At 45.2% G+C, this 19,040-nt stretch overlaps 1 pseudogene; it reads left to right on the forward strand.

Annotated features, from left to right (window-relative positions):
• The first annotated feature begins 2,106 nt into the window (after positions 1 to 2,106).
• Positions 2,107 to 2,225, forward strand: LOC136650319 (5S ribosomal RNA; annotated as a pseudogene).
• The last annotated feature ends 16,815 nt before the right edge of the window (positions 2,226 to 19,040 follow it).

Here is a 19,040-nt window from a genome sequence, read left to right on the forward strand (position 1 = left end):
CTTTTAAGCTGTTTCCCCTTATCCTTCACAACCCTCCCTGTACCTGACCTGAAATCTCTATTGAAAGCAGGGACAGTGGGTGTAGTCTTTTATGAAAATGTAAAGATGTTAGCAGAAGGGAAGCAAAGTGATCCAGCAAGGAGTGATAGATACACTTGGATGTTCTCTAGTGAACGGAAATGTGCCACCAATCGCTCAAAGTTCAGAGGGTGACCTTGCCCTCCTTTGGATAAAAATAAAGTTCCCTCCCATTGAGACTGGAGATCTTTTAAGGGATGGGTGTCAGGAACTGAATGGAGCTTTCTTCTCCTCTTTCCTGACAAAATCCTCCATCATTAGGCTGGAGAGCTTTAGGGACTTAGAAAAATGGACCAGTCATCTTTTTTATCATACTGATTCAAACATTAGGTCAATTTGGCCACTGTGATGAATTGGGACTTCTGTTGGCCCTGGGACTTTGGTTCCATGTTTCACTACCTTTCCCTGCTTCCTTCCTCCACACACCCATGGGGATTCCTGAAAGTCGCACCGCTCCCATCTTCTCTTACCACAGTTTTCAATAGACTTGAAAGTACACTGAGTTCTCCATTGATGTTGCTTCTGGTGCAACAGCTGTTGTGTATCCAAGCAGTCTGAAAACCAGGATTCAGGGTGCAAGCGTCCAGGTGCCCAGCAAATGTTGGCATCTTCAGAATTGAACTGAGCCATCGGTCTGTGACTTGCTCATCATGTAGGAGTGCCTTGGTCATTTGAGCTGGGAGGCTTCATGACCTGTTGAATTTCCACAGGTTGTGGTTCTAAAGAGTTGTTGTCCTCAACTGTTAAAAGTTTGTCACAGTTTTTTGCAACTCTTCAGCCAAAGCTATGCAGGTTTTCATCAACTTAGAGATAAACTTGGGAGCTACCTATGGAACACATAAAAGCTTAGTTAGACAAGCCAGAACTTGCTTGTATAATATAACAGGCGATGTTTGGCACCGTTTGCAATGCTACTAGATTGTAAACTCAGCTCCCTTCTATGGTTTCTTTTATCATTTACACTTCTAGCCCAAGTAAGCCACATTTTTGCACAGTTTGATTTTCCTACGGAATTGTTGTCATGCATTGGAGTTTTTCTAGACAGGGAGTATTTAACTTTTGAGTTGTCTGACTGTGATGAAGAGGAAAAGAACTGCCTCTTGCATCTGATTTCACTTCATACTGAAAATTGGCTCTCTCTCTGTGACTCAGCAGGAGCAAAATAATTTTAAAGATAGAAGAATGAAGAAACTCAGCAAAATTAAACTAAAATAGCTGTCTTCATATGTTGAAGGTTCATTCCCAGTATGACCTTGAAAAATTTACCCAAGCCAAAAAAACATGGAACATGACATTAGTCACTTGCCTGTCCTGGGAAATAGTTCATGAATTTGAGAAGAGCCAGAATAGCATCTTAGGTTGCTATAAATACATTTGAGAACCAGTGTAGTGTAGCAGATAGTTTTGGATCAGGACCGGGAACTTCTGGATTGAAATCCTTGCCTAGGTACAAAGCATGTTTGTGATCCTAGCTAGTCAGTCTCTGTCAGTCTACCTGCTTTGAGTGTTTTGGGGATAATTTTGAGTGAGGAGACTGTATGTGCCTTCGTGAGAGACTTGGAGGAAGAGTGGGGTTTAAATGCAATAAATAAACACAGTGCGTATAATAATTCCACTTTAGCAGTGTGCTCTCCTCTGTGGGTATGGCTTCTATATATAACAGTGTAGACAGACCTGTTCATGGTCAATCATGCTTTGATCCCATTCAGGTTACACCGTAGTACAGTTCTTATGTGGGACTGTCTTTTGAAGAATGTTCAGAAGGCACAGTGATCTTAGAGTTGGAACCACAGAAGAAAGATCAAAGGTGATTCCTTTGGACATAGTTTATTTTCTGAAATGTAGTGGGGCTCAAGCCTGCCAGGAAATAATGCTTTCTAACTAACTGCACAATTCTGTGCATGTCTACTCAGAAGTAAGGACCATTTGTGTTCAGTGGGGCTTACTCCTAGGAGATTGTGCATAGGATTGTGGCCTTTGAAAAATTCCTTGCCTTTCAGCCCAGATATGTGAGAGATTGTGGTTATTCACTACAGCAACTGTTACCCTGCACACGCCAGATCTGTCTGATCTCGGAAGCTAAGCAGGGTCAGACCTGGTTAGTACTTGGATGGGAGACCGCCTGGGAATACCGGGTGCTGTAGGCTTATACCATAGTCTTTCGAGACTGAAGGTTGCCAACCAACCAACCAACCAACTGGTGAATTCAAAAAGAGTTTGTAGTGCTGGCTCTGAGTGCAAATTTTGCATTAGGTACAAGTTCTTATAAAGTTGGTGGGGGAAGCACCGTGTGTGTGTGTGTGTGTGTGTGTGTGTGTGTGTGTGTGTGTGTGTGGTGGTAGTAGTAGAGTCAGATTCTGAATTCAAAGCACTGCAGCTACTTGCTGGTCTTTTAGAATCTTAGCAAACATCTGCTAACCATTTGTTTACATTAGTGTTTTTATTTGCAAAATAATGAAAATATTACTGGCCAAAGGTGGAAATATGGATATTAAATTTTTAATAGAGTATGCACAGTCGTAAAAGAAAAAAAAAAGAAAAGAAAAGGAGCATACAGACTAGGGCTCTTCTGTGATAATTAAAAATTATAAAGTCATTACTCCAGCTTGCTTTTGGAATTGCCGAGTGAATTAAACAGTTTGTTGTCGGTGCAAATGTCTTTGCAGATTTCTCTCATTAAAATTCCACATTGTCAAAATGGGCACCGAATGCATATACAATGACTAATTTGGTTTTAAACATTGCCGTTGCTTCGGGCCTGATCTTCCTTCACAACAAAGCTCACCTTGGAGGGACATAACGAATGATATATATTTGCAGATACAGAAAGAAAGGCCTTAGGAAAATTGCGCATGTGTACAGTGGTGTAGCTAGAGGGGGTGCAAAGTGCTAGGTTTTTCAGAGAGCCTCGCCGCAGTGTGCAAGTGGCCCCTCCCCATCCTTTTCAGGCAGGGGAGCTATTTCAGGCAGGGGAGCAAAACGGAGGCGAATGTCCCACCTGGAATGGCTCAGAAGAAGAGGGGCCACTTGCACACTGCGGTGAGGCTCCCTGCAAAACGTAGCACTTTGCACCCCCTCTAGCTACACCACTGCGCATGCTCGTGTTTAATGCAGTCTGTGTGCATGTGCCCCCCCCATTAGATATTGAGAAGGAAAAGACCTGTGGGGTATTCTAACTCTCATGTACCATAAAATGCTATTATAGTGAAAAGTATCACTTTTTAATGGCATTTCCACAGTATTAAACAGCAAAGTTTTTCTGTGAATGTTAATCTTTAATCTTTGTAAATTGCATGCTGAAGGAATAAGTAGGTCTGTAAAACACTTGTCTTCAAGCCTTCAAGGAATGAAGTTATAATGGGGTTGGATGTCATCCAGAATTTTCTGTCCAGTGCTGTTGGTTTGTTGAGGATAATCTCCCCTGCCAGGAGTTTGGGTTTTGTGGTTTTTTTTAACTAGTCTTCAGGGAATCATTTCCATGCTTGCTTGTCTGTTGAGAAACCCCTGCATCATTGCAAAGGATTCTGGATCTTGTTCTGGGACACTCACTATATTTGCCCAGGGCACCAGCTGTTCTTCTTGGGTTCTGCCATTGCTCTCCACTCCAAGAATTGAGTGTAATCTAGAACACACCTAATACTTCCATATGGTTATATATTGTAGTGGAAGATCAGTAGTGATGAGCAAGATATTTTCCCGGGAAGCTTATCCACAGTTACTGAGGGTGTCGTTGAAATATCCCTGAAAGCTTTGAAATTTAGACTCATTTAGAGACAGGAGAATGTGTTGGCTCTGGATCATAATGAGTGAACTAAAGTCAAGGTAAATTCATTCTGGTCTACACGAATAGACCTGAATAGACAAAATTAATGGCACATAAGAGGAAGTAAATCCAGCCACTTGGAGAAATTTCACTCACCCTATCAAAACTGTTTGGTCTTCCCTTGAACTTGTAGCTGAGAAGAAACTCCCAGATCTGAACTCAAGACATTCATTTCACTTTAGGCGAAATCTAGTGATAAGATGTTTGGACTTTTCATTACCAAGAACTATTGGTAGTCTTTTAAAAAAAAATTTCCCTTGCAATTCCTCAGATGTTGTACCTGCAAACAAATGTCCAAAGGCAAGTGCCCTCCATCATGATGGGGAGCTTGAGATGAATTCAAAGCTAGCTGAGATGGTGAAGTAAAACCACCATCACTTCCCAGAAACCCTAGTTTAATCTACAAGTGGTGAAATGTAATTTGTCAATTGATTTTTACCTTACTTTCATGAACTAAGACAGTGGTTCCCAAACATTTTTGACTGGAAGCTGCCTTGGCCTACTGGGCTATTGGCTTTGGTTGCCCACTAGAACCACAATCTTGTGCATTGTACAGGGTGATGTGTTTTCCATGGCTCCCCTGGCTGGCTTCCATGGCTGCCCGGGGAGCCACTGTTCACAGTCTGGGAACCTCTCAACTAGGGGGTGGGGTGTCAGCTTGTCTCTCTGAACCAGTTCCTAGGCCACTTCCTAGGCCTATAATTGCCACTCTGTCTGCCATTGTGTTGCTCCAAATAAGGTTGTATTTTTTCATGCACATGGGGGAAATACACATGGTTTGCAGAGGGAGAGGGGGAGAGGGAGGGATTGCAGAGGCTGAGCAGGGAGGAGGCAAAGGGAAGTTTGCAGAGGGGGAGGGGGAGGGTTTGCAGAGGGCGAGCAGGGAGGAGGCAAATGGAAGTATTGCTCTCCCTTGCAATACCGGGTAGATGAGACTCGTCAGCCTAGGAAGGCAACTCATCTAAGAGAAGGAAACTCTGACCTCAAACCTCCACTGCCTTGTGGCTACATCCAGTTGTGGAAAAGGCTTCAGGAGTCAACCTCGAGGCAACATCAGGAGCCGGAGTCCCTGAGGCAGTTCATGGCTGAACACAGTCACGTTCTGGCAACTCCTGCGATGCCGCTGGAACCAACCGTATTGGCCTCTGCCTTTCCATTGGACCATTTCAGCGACGTGGAGAGGGGGGATTTGCTGCATGGGTAACAGCCTATCCTCCATACCTTCTTGACCCAGGTTTCGCGCACTGGAGAGGACACTCCAACTTCGCCATACGGCGTCGGCACAACATGGGAAGCAGCAGTTTACCGGTTATAAGTCTTTGCTCGATTGGCGTAGAGCATGACGCCAGGGACTGCTTCCGATGGTGGGAGAGATCACTGCATCTCATTGGGCAGCTACCGCCCGCCTTAAGCTGGGCAGTCCCCAGCCAGTAAGGTGTTGCCCCGCCACGATCCGTTAACCTCATGGGGTGTGTGGGGTTTAGGGTGAAAACTGACAAGTGGATCGACAACTCTGCACCATGCAACAGAAAACAGAAAACTACTGCCCTAAAACTGGGCACCTGGAACGTTAGGACAATGACACCTGGCTTCTCTGATACCTGCAAGAAATAGACGATGCACGCAAAACAGCTGTCATCGACATGGAGCTAAGCAGACTGCAGATGGACATCGTCGCCCTTCAAGAGACTAGGCTGCCAGATTCTGGATCTGTCAAGGAGAGAAATTTCTCATTTTTCTGGCAGGGAAAACCACCAAACGAAACCAGGGAACACGGCGTTGGCTTTGCGGTCAGAAATACCCTGCTGAAATCCATCATCCCACCTACTGTGGGAAGTGAAAGAATTTTGTCCCTGCAGCTCCAGTCATCAGCAGGACCTGTCACTCTCATCAGTGCTTATGCACCGACTCTGTTGTCTCCAGCAGAAGCCAAAGACAAATTCTACGATGACCTGGCCACCACTGTCAAGAAAATCCCTGTAAAAGAGCCATTGTTCATCCTCGGCGATTTCAATGCTAGAGTTGGTGCTGATAACAGTTCATGGCCCACTTGCTTAGGTCAGTTTGGCACTGGGAGGATGAACGAAAATGGCCAACGCCTGCTAGAGTTTTGCTGTCATCACGGTCTCTGTGTCAGCAACACATTCTTCAACACAAAGCCCCAACATAGAGTCTCTTGGAGACATCCAAGATCAAAGCACTGGCACCAGCTCGACCTGATCCTCACCAGACGCTCCAGCCTTCCCAGCATCAAGATCACACACAGTTATCATGGTGCTGCCTGCGACACTGACCACTCCCTGGTGTGCAGCAGAGTGAAACTGCGAACAAAGCGACTGTATCACACGAAAAAGGAAGGAAGACCTCGCATTGATACCAGCAAGACCCGGGATCAGAGAAAAGTGGAGGAATTTGCACAAGCGCTTGAGGAATCTCTTCCAGGCCCGGCCAACGCAAACGCATCCAACAGATGGGAACATTTCAAGAATACCGTTTACAACACCGCCTTGTCCATATTCGGCAAGAAGACCAACAAGGCGGCAGACTGGTTCGAAGCCCACTCTGAGGAGTTGACACCAGTCATTGAGGAAAAGAGGAGAGCTCAAGCAGCATACAAGGCCTGTCCCAGTGAGCGCAACCTGCAGGTCCTCCGAGCTGCTCGCAGCAAAGTCCAACAGACTGCCAGGAGATGTGCTAACGACTACTGGCTCCAGCTCTGTTCCGAGATACAGATAGCAGCTGACACGGGCAACATCAAGGGGATGTATGACGGTATCAAGCAGGCCCTAGGTCCAACACAGAAGAAAATTGCCCCTCTGAAGTCTGCAGCAGGCGAGGTCATCCAGGATCGGGCGCAGCAGATGGAACGCTGGGTGCAGCACTACTCTGAGCTATATTCCAGAGAAAATGTAGTCACCGAAGAAGCACTGAACAACATTGAGTGCCTGCCTGTGCTGGAAGAGCTTGACAGTGAACCAACCCTAGAAGAACTTCACGTGGCCCTGGACTCCCTTGCCTTTGGCAAGGCACCTGGAAAAGACAGCATCCCTGCTGAAGTCCTAAAATGCTGCAAAGAGATAATCGTTACTGAGCTGCATGAAATCCTCTGTCTCTGCTGGAGAGAAGGTGCAGTACCTCAAGACATGAGGGATGCAAACATCATCACGCTGTACAAGAACAAAGGTGACGGGTGACTGCAACAACTACCGCGGCATCTCTCTCCTTAGCGTTGTAGGAAAGCTGTTTGCCCGAGTTGCACTAAAGAGGCTCCAGGTACTTGCAGAGAGTGTCTATCCAGAATTGCAGTGTGGATTCCGAGCCAACAGGTCCACCACTGATATGGTATTCTCCCTTAGACAACTGCAGGAGAAATGCAGGGAACAACGACAGCCACTCTTTATAGCCTTCATAGATCTCACAAAGGCTTTCAACCTGGTCAGCAGAGATGGCCTCTTCAAGATTCTCCCCAAGATTGGATGTCCACCCAGGCTCCTCAGCATCATCAGATCTTTCCACAAGGACATGAAGGGCACTATTGTCTTCGATGGCTCCACATCAGACCCTTTTGACATCCGAAGCGGAGTGAAGCAGGGCTGTGTTCTTGCACCAACCTTGTTCGGGATTTTCTTCGCTGTCCTGCTGAAGCAGGCCTTTGGAACTGCAACAGAAGGCATCTATCTCCGGACCAGATCAGACTGAAAGCTCTTCAACCTCTCCAGACTGAGAGCAAAATCCAAAGTCCAGCTGAAATGTCTGCGTGACTTCTTTGCCGACGATGCAGCTGTCACTACCCACTCTGCCAAAGATCTCCAGCAGCTCATGGATCGTTTTAGCAAGGCCTGCCAAGATTTTGGACTGACAATCAGCCTGAAGAAAACACAGGTCATGGTTCAGGATGTGGACTCACCTCCCTGCATTACAATCTCTGCGCATGAACTGGAGGTTGTCCATGACTTTGTGTACCTTGGCTCAACGATCTCCGACACTCTTTCTCTCGATACTGAGCTAAACAAGCGCATCGGTAAAGCAGCTACCACGTTTTCCAGACTCACAAAGAGAGTCTGGTCCAACAAGAAGCTGACGGAACACACCAAGATCCAGGTCTACAGAGCTTGAGTTCTGAGTACACTTCTGTACTGCAGCGAGTCATGGACTCTTCGCTCACAACAGGAGAGGAAACTGAGCACTTTCCACATGCGCTGCCTCTGACGCATCCTCTGCATCACCTGGCAGGACAAAGTTCCAAACAACACAGTCCTGGAATGTGCTGGAATCCCTAGCATGTATTCACTGCTGAAACAGAGACGCCTGCGTTGGCTCGGTCATGTTGTGAGAATGGATGATGGCCGGATCCCAAAGGATCTCCTCTATGGAGAACTCGTGCAAGGAAAGCACCCTACAGGTAGACCACAGCTGCGATACAAGGACATCTGCAAGAGGGATCTGAAGGCCTTAGGGATGGACCTCAACAAGTGGGAAACCCTGGCCTCTGAGCGGCCCGCTTGGAGGCAGGCTGTGCAGCATGGCCTTTCCCAGTTTGAAGAGGCATTTTGCCAACAGTCTGAGGCAAAGAGGCAAAGAAGGAAGGCCCCTAGCCAGGGAGACAGACCAGGGACAGACTGCACTTGCTCCCGGTGTGGAAGGGATTGTCACTCCCGGATTGGCCTTTTCAGCCACACTAGACGCTGTGCCAGAACCACCTTTCAGAGCGCGATACCATAGTCTTTCGAGACTGAAGGTTGCCAATACAATTGCCACTCTGTCTGCCATTGTGTTGCTCCAAATAAGGTTGTATTTTTTCATGCACATGGGAAAATAGATGATATAGGGCCAAATCCTATCCAACTTTCCAGCCCTGGTGTAGCTGTGCCAATGGGGTGTGCGCTGCATCCTGTGGTAGGAGGGTAATTATGGAGGCCTCCACAAGATAAGGGAATGTTTGTTTCCTTGCCTCAGGGCTGCATTGCAGCTGTACTGGCACTGGAAAGTTGGATAGAATTGGGCCCATAGTTGTGTGCTATAATAGTGAAACACTCCTTAATAGACAGGGCTAACATGGTACTTACCACCATGATCCTTCCTAACTGCAAGGGAGGTGTAGATGGAAGTGGGGGTGATGGAGATGCAACTGCGGAGGAGACCTTAACACCCATACCACTCCAGGTAATGTGTAAATAGGGCCATGAGCTGCTTCAGTGGCATGCATGTTGTTTCTGCATGGTTGTGTACTATGCCACTCTACTAACAGTTGAAGTAAGGGAAACCGTGCAGGACAGCTGTATGATCTGGTTATGCCCTGAAGCAGTCCTGCACATTTTTGGGAACAGAAAGATTACTTCATGAAATGATTAAAAGACATTCATGGTGAGACAGATGATAGGCATTACAAGAGCAGTGGTTGGAAAGTTTTTAGCTGGGATCCAAATGCCTGCTTCAAATGTGACCAAGTACTTGTTTGCACCCGTTTCTCAAGACCTTCTGATTTTTTGAAGCCATAGATCCCCATGCCATCTCATAAGCTGCTGTTGAAACTCCCCTTGGGATCAAAGTACTCATTAAATGTGTAATTTGGCCCCATTCTTCTATCTTTAAAATGACTTTTCCCTTTAGGAAAAACTCCACAAAACTCTCCCATGGGAAATACTGTAGTAGCTTTAAGGGCAAGTGCCTATCTTTGATGTCATGGTGGAAGAAAGGGTTAACATCCTGCTCAGTGCACACCACAGTCCTGATCCTTGTTGTCCCATCTGCCTACGATTGTTATGAAAAATCTCAAATCATATGCAGGACAAAATCATTCAGTTAACACAATAGAGAGAGAGAGATTAGAAAGCAGTTTTTTAAATGGCATGGGGTGCTTCTGTTAAAGAAACTTAAGGTCAAATCCCCTTTGAGGGATGGGTGGGTGTGTGTGTGTGTGTGAGTGTGTGTGTGTGTGTGAGAGAGAGAGAGAGAGAGAGAGAGAATCCTAGCCTTGGAATTATTATTTTTTGAATTATTTTACTTCCAAAATCACTGTCTCAAATTTGCATTCCACAATGGAAATATTATATACGTACACTGGCACTTTTGAACGAGAGTGTTGCATTGATTGTAGTACTGTATATGTAATCCTGAATGAACAGTTGACTGCTTTCTTCTTTCAGCTTTGTGATTAAAATTTGCTTAGCTTCTATATATAATTGAAAACTTAATTTTTGTTAAACAAGAATTAATAATGCATTATTAATCCATAACTAAGCCTGTCATTTGTCATCTTTGATGGCAAACCAAATCTGTCTGTCTCTTTCTAATACAGCTCTATTTATTAATCCTCTTTTTTTTTCTAGGTAAGTCTCTCAACTTTTAATTTATATGGAAGCTTCCTGATTCTGCTGTGTTTACTTTCAAAAGGACATCAGGGAAAAGTCTCTCCTTGGCTGTTCTATTTCTCTGAGTAGCAAAAGGGTGGACATTTTGCAGAAAAGTAAGAGCAATCTAACCTTTTCCATTTGAGTAGAATTTACTGTTGGCAGTGCTTTGAAATCTTTTGTTGATGTGTCTTTAGTTTTTAATCCCCTTTATGGCGCTGGAATTGCACAGTCTCTGTCTGACATGAGAGTAACCTTAGGTTTTGATGGCCTTGTAATCATTTTCTGGATACACAGTAAAATGGTATGGGCCGAACGGGACTTATTGGTCATCAACAGTGTCTTGTAGAGGTCCCAAAAGCATTTCTTGAGTCCTGATCTTTTTGAGTCCTGATCTTGTTGCTTTTCTTGAAGCAAACAAATTAACAATGTGATAAGGTAAATGTATCTAGGATGTATCTAGCATCCCTTTAGAAAGAAGATGAGAAGCCTTTTTTTAAAATAAAGGTATATTTGGAAATATCTTTAAGAATCTGTACGCTTGCCATGGCTGGTTGGATGCTATCCAATTATTGCTCAGTATAAGGCTAAATGTACATTGAATGTGACTATGTTTTGCTTGATGGACTTTAACTTTTCCACTTGTCCCTAATAATCTTGAGAAGGATCCTGTATCACCAAAGTAGTTTGTTTTATCATAGAGTTGGGAATAGTTTAAACCGCTAGATGCGCTTTGTATCTGGGAAGGGAATGGGGTGGTTGAGTGAACACTTGCAGAGCATAACTTCTGTTCTATTCCAATCTGCTTAATCATGTGTCAGCTTGCTGGGGTGTGCAGTAAAGAGAGTGCATGTTACCTTTACACACACACACACACACACACACACACACACACACACACACACCCCCGGTCGACTGAGATGCATACTGATTTAAGCTTCAAGACACTGACAGATGGAAGCTCTTTCCTGAGTGGGCAGTACATTGACTGCAATGCAGTATACTCTTGGGAGCCTTAATTCTGGTGTTGGTGCTGAATGGGTCATTTGGATACTCTACTGAAACTCGTGTCCCAACTCACACTGCCATCAAAATCAGTGCAGGGGTTCAAGAAGTGGGATATGTGTAAGGAACACAGAGATCGGGAGAAACAGAGCAGAGAGAAGCTTTATCCCAGATGTGTTGTTAAGCCTACGACATTTTGCAGCTGGGGAGTTCTGAGAGAAAGATGCTAGTGAGATGGTTTGCTCATATCTCCAGGATGTGTACTGGCAGAGCACTGAACAGTGCCTTGGGCTTGAACTTCCTCCCACGATAAGGAATTTAGTGTGAAGATGTATGCTTACAATTGGCACCAGAATGGGTGTTGCTTGGAATATGAATGTTTACCATAAGCAACCTATGTGCAGAGTTTAGGTGCTGACCCATTAGCAGACCCCGCACATATGGTCTGTGTATGAACCCAAAGTCAACGGCATCCCTAGAGTGGGGTGAAAATTGCAGCATTGGATCTCATTCTTGCATTAGTTCAATCCAGGTGCATCCGTGTGGAAGGGGAGGATTAAAAAAAAATCCATGGCAGAGAAGAGTTAAGAAATAAATGCAGCAATTCAGTAACACGCTGCTCCTGTGGCATTGCGGTGTATGTATTAGAATAATGGCCTGAATTGATACTACAAATATAATTACATTGATTCTTTTCTGATGGCTATAAACAATGACATTTCCTTTGATCTCTGAGCAGAGTTAGTTATAAAACACATGCTCCACTTTTGTATTCACACATTGCCTTCTCATCACTTTTGTCTCTTGCTCCCTGAGGGCTTGATTTAGAAGAAGTGTCTGATTTAATGGGGGGGGAAAAAGATGAAACAACACAGACAGCAGCAGTTCAGAGCTTTTCCTAATGTAAGAGTAGATGCAGGAGTCTCCTTTTCTTTTTGTTATGTTGCTCAGAATCATTGTGTTATATTTTTATATTTTGCTTAAGAAAGACAACCCTGGGCTATATCCTTTGCCGAAAAATTTGCTCCCCACCCCCTTAGTACACTGTCTTACATACCGTTTCACAGTGGCTATTAACTGATGAACAAAAAACAGACTGTAGCAATTTGATTTAACACATCACAGGATAAAGTTCCCATCAGGGTAGCAGAGCAAAAAGAGTTTCTCAGATGGGAAGGCAGAACCTAGGCATGGCTAGGTAGGAATTAGCAATTTTCACCCCCAACAGTTCTGTATCCCTTTAAAGCCAAGAACTCATGGTGTATGTCACACAGATGTTTTCAAAACTGGCTGTTCTGAACCTATTCTGAATGTATCCATTTCAGCTTCGGTGTCGTATGAATGCATATGGTACGTAGGAACCTGCCTTAGGCTATATCAAGGTCCGTCAAACTCAGTATTGTCTTCACTGATTGGCAGGACCTCTTCAGGGTTTCATTGCAAGGGTCTTTCTTAATGCTGCCTGGATGGAGATGCAAAGGATTGAGACAGGAGCCTTCTGTGTGAAAAGTAGTGCTCTATCACTGACCTACATCCCCAGTGTCTATACTTGTGTTGAGTGTATCCAAGCCGGAATCAGGATTTCTGTGCCCAACACCAAGCTCTGAAACCCCCTTTCCTTTCCAGCTGTCTCTCCTTCTATATGCCCAAGTGCTACTGAAGGTGCTGAAGCCAGAGCAGCTCTCCTTTTGAGTCACTTCTATCTCTCTCAAAGCACCCTACCCTGGGAGCACCTGGCTGGCATGGTGGTTCTCTGATCATACCTGGAATGGGGGTGACTTAACATAGCACCTGTGGGTTATTGCTTCACAAATTGGACAGCATTGCAAAACAGCACACAAATATTGAGTGGAGAACAAGAAACAGAGTGAACAAGGAACATGAGGTTCTAAAGCTAAGAGTTGTTATAGATTTCTTCCCCATAGAATCCTATGGGATTATTAGGTAAAGTATTCACTCAGGAGATCCTGTATTAATAGTCAAGGCTCCCTGCTGGGTTCGGCCTTTGTTTTCCCACCCGGTTGAGGGTGAGGTAACTTAATCATGGGGCTGATGAGGGCAGTTGGGGGTGTGAAGCTTTTCCCGTGTTTTAAAAAAGTTGTTTTTCCCGAACTCAGTAGTGCACCACTTAACGATGGGTATACATTCTCTGATCCCTGTTGTTATGTGATTAGGTCATTAAGTGAACATCCAGTTGCCTTGTTGCAACTATTGCCTTGTTGTGACTGTTGGGTAAACAGGCACTCCCTGCCAGACACTAGCTTGCTGCACAGGCTACTGGAAATAGATTGCCTCTTCTTTGCATTAAGAGCTTCTCTGTTTAAACACACTCTTCTGCAGGCTATGGGAGACACGACTGCCTCATTAAGAACATCATTATTGTGCTTAGACCACCATCATCTATGCGGTCAGTCATTAAGCAAACCGTTGTTAAGCGGCGGACACCTGTATAAGAAAGTGGCCAGGGTCATAAACTACATATCAAATAGGTTCTTCCAGCTAGATTTGGATTATCTGAAAGGGTTCTGAATATGGATCCTTGTCTGGAATTTTCTTCAGACATTTATAGCAGTTACACTAGCAAAGTGACAAATTGTTTCAAAACCTGTTGTCGGTCGTATTGGGGAGTAAAAACATTTTATTTTTTGTTAGTATGGAGAAGAAAGATTCCGGAATAATGAAGAGAGAGTGATTAACACACTGCCTCTTTGCTTTCTCTAAAACCAACCCTGAGATAAAATAACTTTTAAAATGCTTGTACTAAAGAAACTTTTCAGACTATGTTCTTGCTTATAACTTGATAATATATCTAGTATTGTTGTTTCTGTTGCTGTTGATGATTGCTTGTGTCTTGCTTTTTTCCCCCAAGGAGCTTAGGATGATGTTCATTGAATTTCCCCCATAATATCTTCATAACAATCTTAGGTTAGGCTGAAAGATAGTCACTGACCAAGATCACCCACTAAACTTCATGGCTAAGCAGGATTTGATCCAAGGTCCAAGCACTAATCTCTCAGCCCAATCCTAACTAAATTTCCAGTGCCTAAACAGCTATACCAGCAGGACATGCGTGCTGCACCTTGCTGTGGGAGGGGCAGTCACAGAGGCCTCACGGTAAGGGAACACTTGCTTGTTCCCTAGAGGCTGCAGGATGTCTGGATTGGCGCAGGAAAGTTGGATAGGATTGGGCCCTTTGTCAAGCAATGTTAAGCAGAACCTGCTGACTGTTTTGCTTAGGGGAGAGAAATACATTTCCAACAGCTTACGCAGGGTATACGTTTTGTTTTCATATAACTTGATATGTTTGGAAGAATAGCAACTCAGGCAGTCCTCAATCAGCAGCTGCCAATATGCTAAAGCTTTCGTAAATATCACCTGTAGGGCACACGGAACAGGTGGTTCCGTGAATTCTTGCCTGGCCTTCTCCATGCATTTGTAAAATGCATGCGCTGTATATATTGGTGGGTAGGAAAGTGACACAAGATAATGTTTTGTATAAAAACTGGAGTGGCATACCTCATTAGGAGATTGTAGAGCAAAGCAGAGCTGCCTTGATTGTAATAGCCATCTTCTTCCAGATAATGCATTTTTGCATCAGCCTCGTTGCTTGGCAGGAGAAAGTAGCTTTTATTTTTAGCTCTGAACAGCTCACATTCAGAAAACAAATTTAAAATGATATGTGCTTTTTGACCAATGAATGAGAGCTCAGCTAGCTCCGGCTTTGGAAGCAGCACAAGGGCACAAACACAGATTTGGGCTCAGGGCTGGCGCCGAGCCTGGGGAAAGGCATGTTAGAAATCTTCCCAACATATAAGATCCAGATGCCCTTGGCAAAGTGACATGCATAACCCCCCCCCCCACCTCCCAGGGCTCCTTTAATGATTGCGGTGGGCCTTACCTCCACATATGGGATGAGAAAGAGGAGGTGACAAGTGACCAGGTAGGCAGGTAATGTTGCTGCACCATCACTGCACTTTGGAGTGTCTGCACCTGATGCGGCAATGTGGGACAGGACAATGTTGGTGTGCTGCCCGCCCTGCTGCCCAATCGTCTCCCTTCCTGAGCTGTTGGAGTCTATTGGTTTTGAAGGACTTCAGCATCCGCGAGTTCATTTCTCCAAGGTAACCATGGGCTTGTTCCAGTTGATATGTGGCTCCACTAAAGCAGAACATGCTTTAGATTTCTTAGATCATAGATTAAATGATCTGAATGTGAGGCAGATTAACATCACCTCTTTGTCAAAGAATCATAGAGTTGGAAGGGACCTACAAGGTCTTCTTATCCAAGCCACTGTCTGTAGCAGGAAATCCTCCTAGAGCAGGGGTTGGCAACCTTAAACACTCAAAGAGCCATTTGGACCCGTTTTCTGGAGGAAAAAAAACCTCAGGAGCCACAAAACCCTTTTGACATCTAAAATGAAGATAATACTGCATATATAGTTTTTTTTTTACCTTTATGCTCTTATAGGTCCTGTTTTTATAATGTAGCCCCCTCTTGTAGCTTTTAGTTAGTTTTGTCATACATTCTTGTCCTGTGTTTTCAGATGCCTGGTCCTCTATGGTGTTTTGCCTGATTCCAAGGCCATTCTCTGCCTGGAGAATTATGCCCACTTTTAAGCAAATTAGCTCCCCTTCTTTCCCCCAACAAATGATCCTGGTTCTGCCCTGCAGTCCTGCTGGACCCCACCTCCAGGGTAGCTCACCTGTTCAACCTGCAGAGGTCCTCTCTCCTACCAGCAGCCTCCCACCACTACAGCAGACCCTGGGTCCTCAGCAGGTCTTGGGCACAGCAGCCACACTTCAAACTCCAGTGTCTCCAGCAGTCCATTAGTCACAAAATCAGGCAGAATACCCAGGGCAGAGTCCTAAGCCAAGTCTCCTCTCCAACCCACACTCCCTCCCTCAGGTGCTCCTTATATCCCTGAGGGCCCTATTGCCTTCAAGTGGCTGCAGCTGTGCAGCACACTCTGCTGGATGCCCAGGCCTTACCCTTAAAGGGGCCACTGCTGACACCACATCTACCTCCTCACCAGATCTTCCAGGATTCCAATACATATGTCGGCTCCAAGGCTGCCATCCCAGGTACCCTTTCCTGGGAGTAAGCTTCATCTGCTGTAATGGGGCTTACAACTGAGTACACCCAGGATGTCTCCTCTGCTGTGGAGGAAAAGCCTCTCCTTGCACTTGGTGGGGACCTGCAAGGGCTTGAAATGGCTGAGGAGGAGGGCATCCTGCTGGAGAGTTGGGGAAGGGAAAACGGAGCTTAAGCCTGTAGAGTGGGAAAAATTGAAAAAGGAAACCAATGCGGGGCAGGTGGGAGTGAAGGGAGAGGAGGGCAGTGAGCTCAGGGGGCTGAGGGAAGCAGCCTGCCCTCCCAACACAGGTGCCTCCTGTTACCCCCTTTGCCACTTTCACCAGGAGGAGCCGCAGCAGACAGCTGAAAGAGCCACATGTGGCTCTAGAGCCATAGGTTGCCGACCCCTGTCCTAGAGCATCTCCAACAGGTACCTGTCAAGCCTCTGGCTTGGAACCTGTAATGGACTTTGGCTCCAGAAATCTGTCCAATCCCCCTTTAAAGGCATCTAGGCTAGACACCATCACCACATCCTGTGGCAAGGAGTTCCACAGACTAATTACATGCGTATGTTGTTATAAGAACATAAGAACATAAGAACAGCCCCACTGGATCAGGCCATAGGCCCATCTAGTCCAGCTTCCTGTATCTCACAGCAGCCCACCAAATGCCCCAGGGAGCACACCAGATAACAAGAGACCTCATCCTGGTGCCCTCCCCTACATCTGGCATTCTGACTTAACCCATTTCTAAAATCAGGAGGTTGCGCATACACATCATGGCTTGTACCCCATAATGGATTTTTCCTCCAGAAACTTGTCCAATCCCCTTTTAAAGGCATCTAGGCTAGACGCCATCACCACATCCTGTGGCAAGGAGTTCCACAGACCGACCACACGCTGAGTAAAGAAATATTTTCTTTTGTCTGTCCTAACCCGCCCAACACTCAATTTTAGTGGATGTCCCCTGGTTCTGGTATTATGTGAGAGTGTAAAGAGCATCTCCCTATACACTCTGTCCATCCCCTGCATAATTTTGTATGTCTCAATCATGTCCCCCCTCAAGCGTCTCTTTTCTAGGCTGAAGAGGCCCAAACGCCGTAGCCTTTCCTCATAAGGAAGGTGCCCCAGCCCCGTAATCATCTTAGTCGCTCTCTTTTGCACCTTTTCCATTTCCACTATGTCTTTTTTGAGATGCGGTGACCAGAACTGGACACAATACTCCAGGTGTGGCCTTACCTTAGATTTGTACAACGGCATTATAATACTAGCCGTTTTGTTCTCAATACCCTTCCTAATGATCCCAAACATAGAATTGGCCTTCTTCACGGCCGCCGCACATTGGGTCGACACTTTCATCGACCTGTCCACCACCACCCCAAGATCTCTCTCCTGATCTGTCACAGACAGCTCAGAACCCATCAGCCTATATCTAAAGTTTTGATTTTTTGCCCCAATGTGCATGACTTTACACTTACTGACATTGAAGCGCATCTGCCATTTTGCTGCCCATTCTGCCAGTCTGAAGAGATCCTTCTGGAGCTCCTCACAATCACTTCTGGTCTTTACCACTCGGAAAAGTTTGGTGTCGTCTGCAAACTTAGCCACTTCACTGCTCAACCCTGTCTCCAGGTCATTTATGAAGAGGTTGAAAAGCACCGGTCCCAGGATAGATCCTTGGGGCACACCACTTTTCACCTCTCTCCATTGTGAAAATTGCCCATTGACACCCACTCTCTGCTTCCTGGCCTCCAACCAGTTCTCAATCCACGAGAGGACCTGTCCTCTAATTCCCTGATTGTGGAGTTTTTTCAGTAGCCTTTGGTGAGGGACCGTGTCAAACGCCTTCTGAAAGTCCAGATATATAATGTCCACGGGTTCTCCCGCATCCACATGCCTGTTGACCTTTTCAAAGAATTCTATAAGGTTCATGAGTCAAGACTTACCCTTACAGAAGCCATGCTGACTCTCCTTCAGCAAGGCCTGTTCGTCTGTGTGTTTTGAGATCCTATCTTTGATGAGGCGTTCCACCATCTTACCCAGTATGGATGTTAGGCTGACCGGCCTATAGTTTCCCGGGTCCCCCCTCTTTCCCTTTTTAAAGATAGGCGTGACATTTGCTATCCTCCAATCTTCTGGCACCATGGCCGTTTTGAGGGAAAAGTTGCATACCTTAGTCAAGAGATCAGCAACTTCTTGTGCATGTTATCTTGTGCATGTGTGTTTTTAATATAGTTATTTTGGCTTTTCTGTGAGTTTTTAGCTGAAGAGCAGGGTAGAGATTTTGAAAATAAATAGTGGTAGTATTTTTTTAAAAAAAATTATTATTCATTTGAGTTTTAATGTTGGGTTGTAAACCACCTGGAGCTTTGGAAAAACAAAGTGAAATGTTTCAAATGAAATACATTTTGAGGATGCGACTGAAATGCAACTGATTGAACCAGAAACCTTCTGCCATCCATTCTCAGTTAAAACAATTTAATGTGTAAGTATAGGGGGCAGAGGAGGAGAAGATTCAGGGACCCCCCCCCCGAAAAAAACCGATGACATCATCTCCATATTGATTGGACCATTTTCTTTTTTTTTGTTGGTTGTAGCTTTTGGGTCAGACCTAATCTAAAGCATGAGAAATTGCTGCAGTCATTTGAAGTATAAGTAGTAAAGGCGGTGTAAGTTGAGTTGTAATGGTGTCTTGCTCTGTTACTTGGTCAC

The sequence above is a fragment of the Tiliqua scincoides genome, chromosome 4 (assembly GCF_035046505.1).
Source record: "Tiliqua scincoides isolate rTilSci1 chromosome 4, rTilSci1.hap2, whole genome shotgun sequence".
Taxonomy (NCBI): Eukaryota; Metazoa; Chordata; class Lepidosauria; order Squamata; family Scincidae; genus Tiliqua; species Tiliqua scincoides.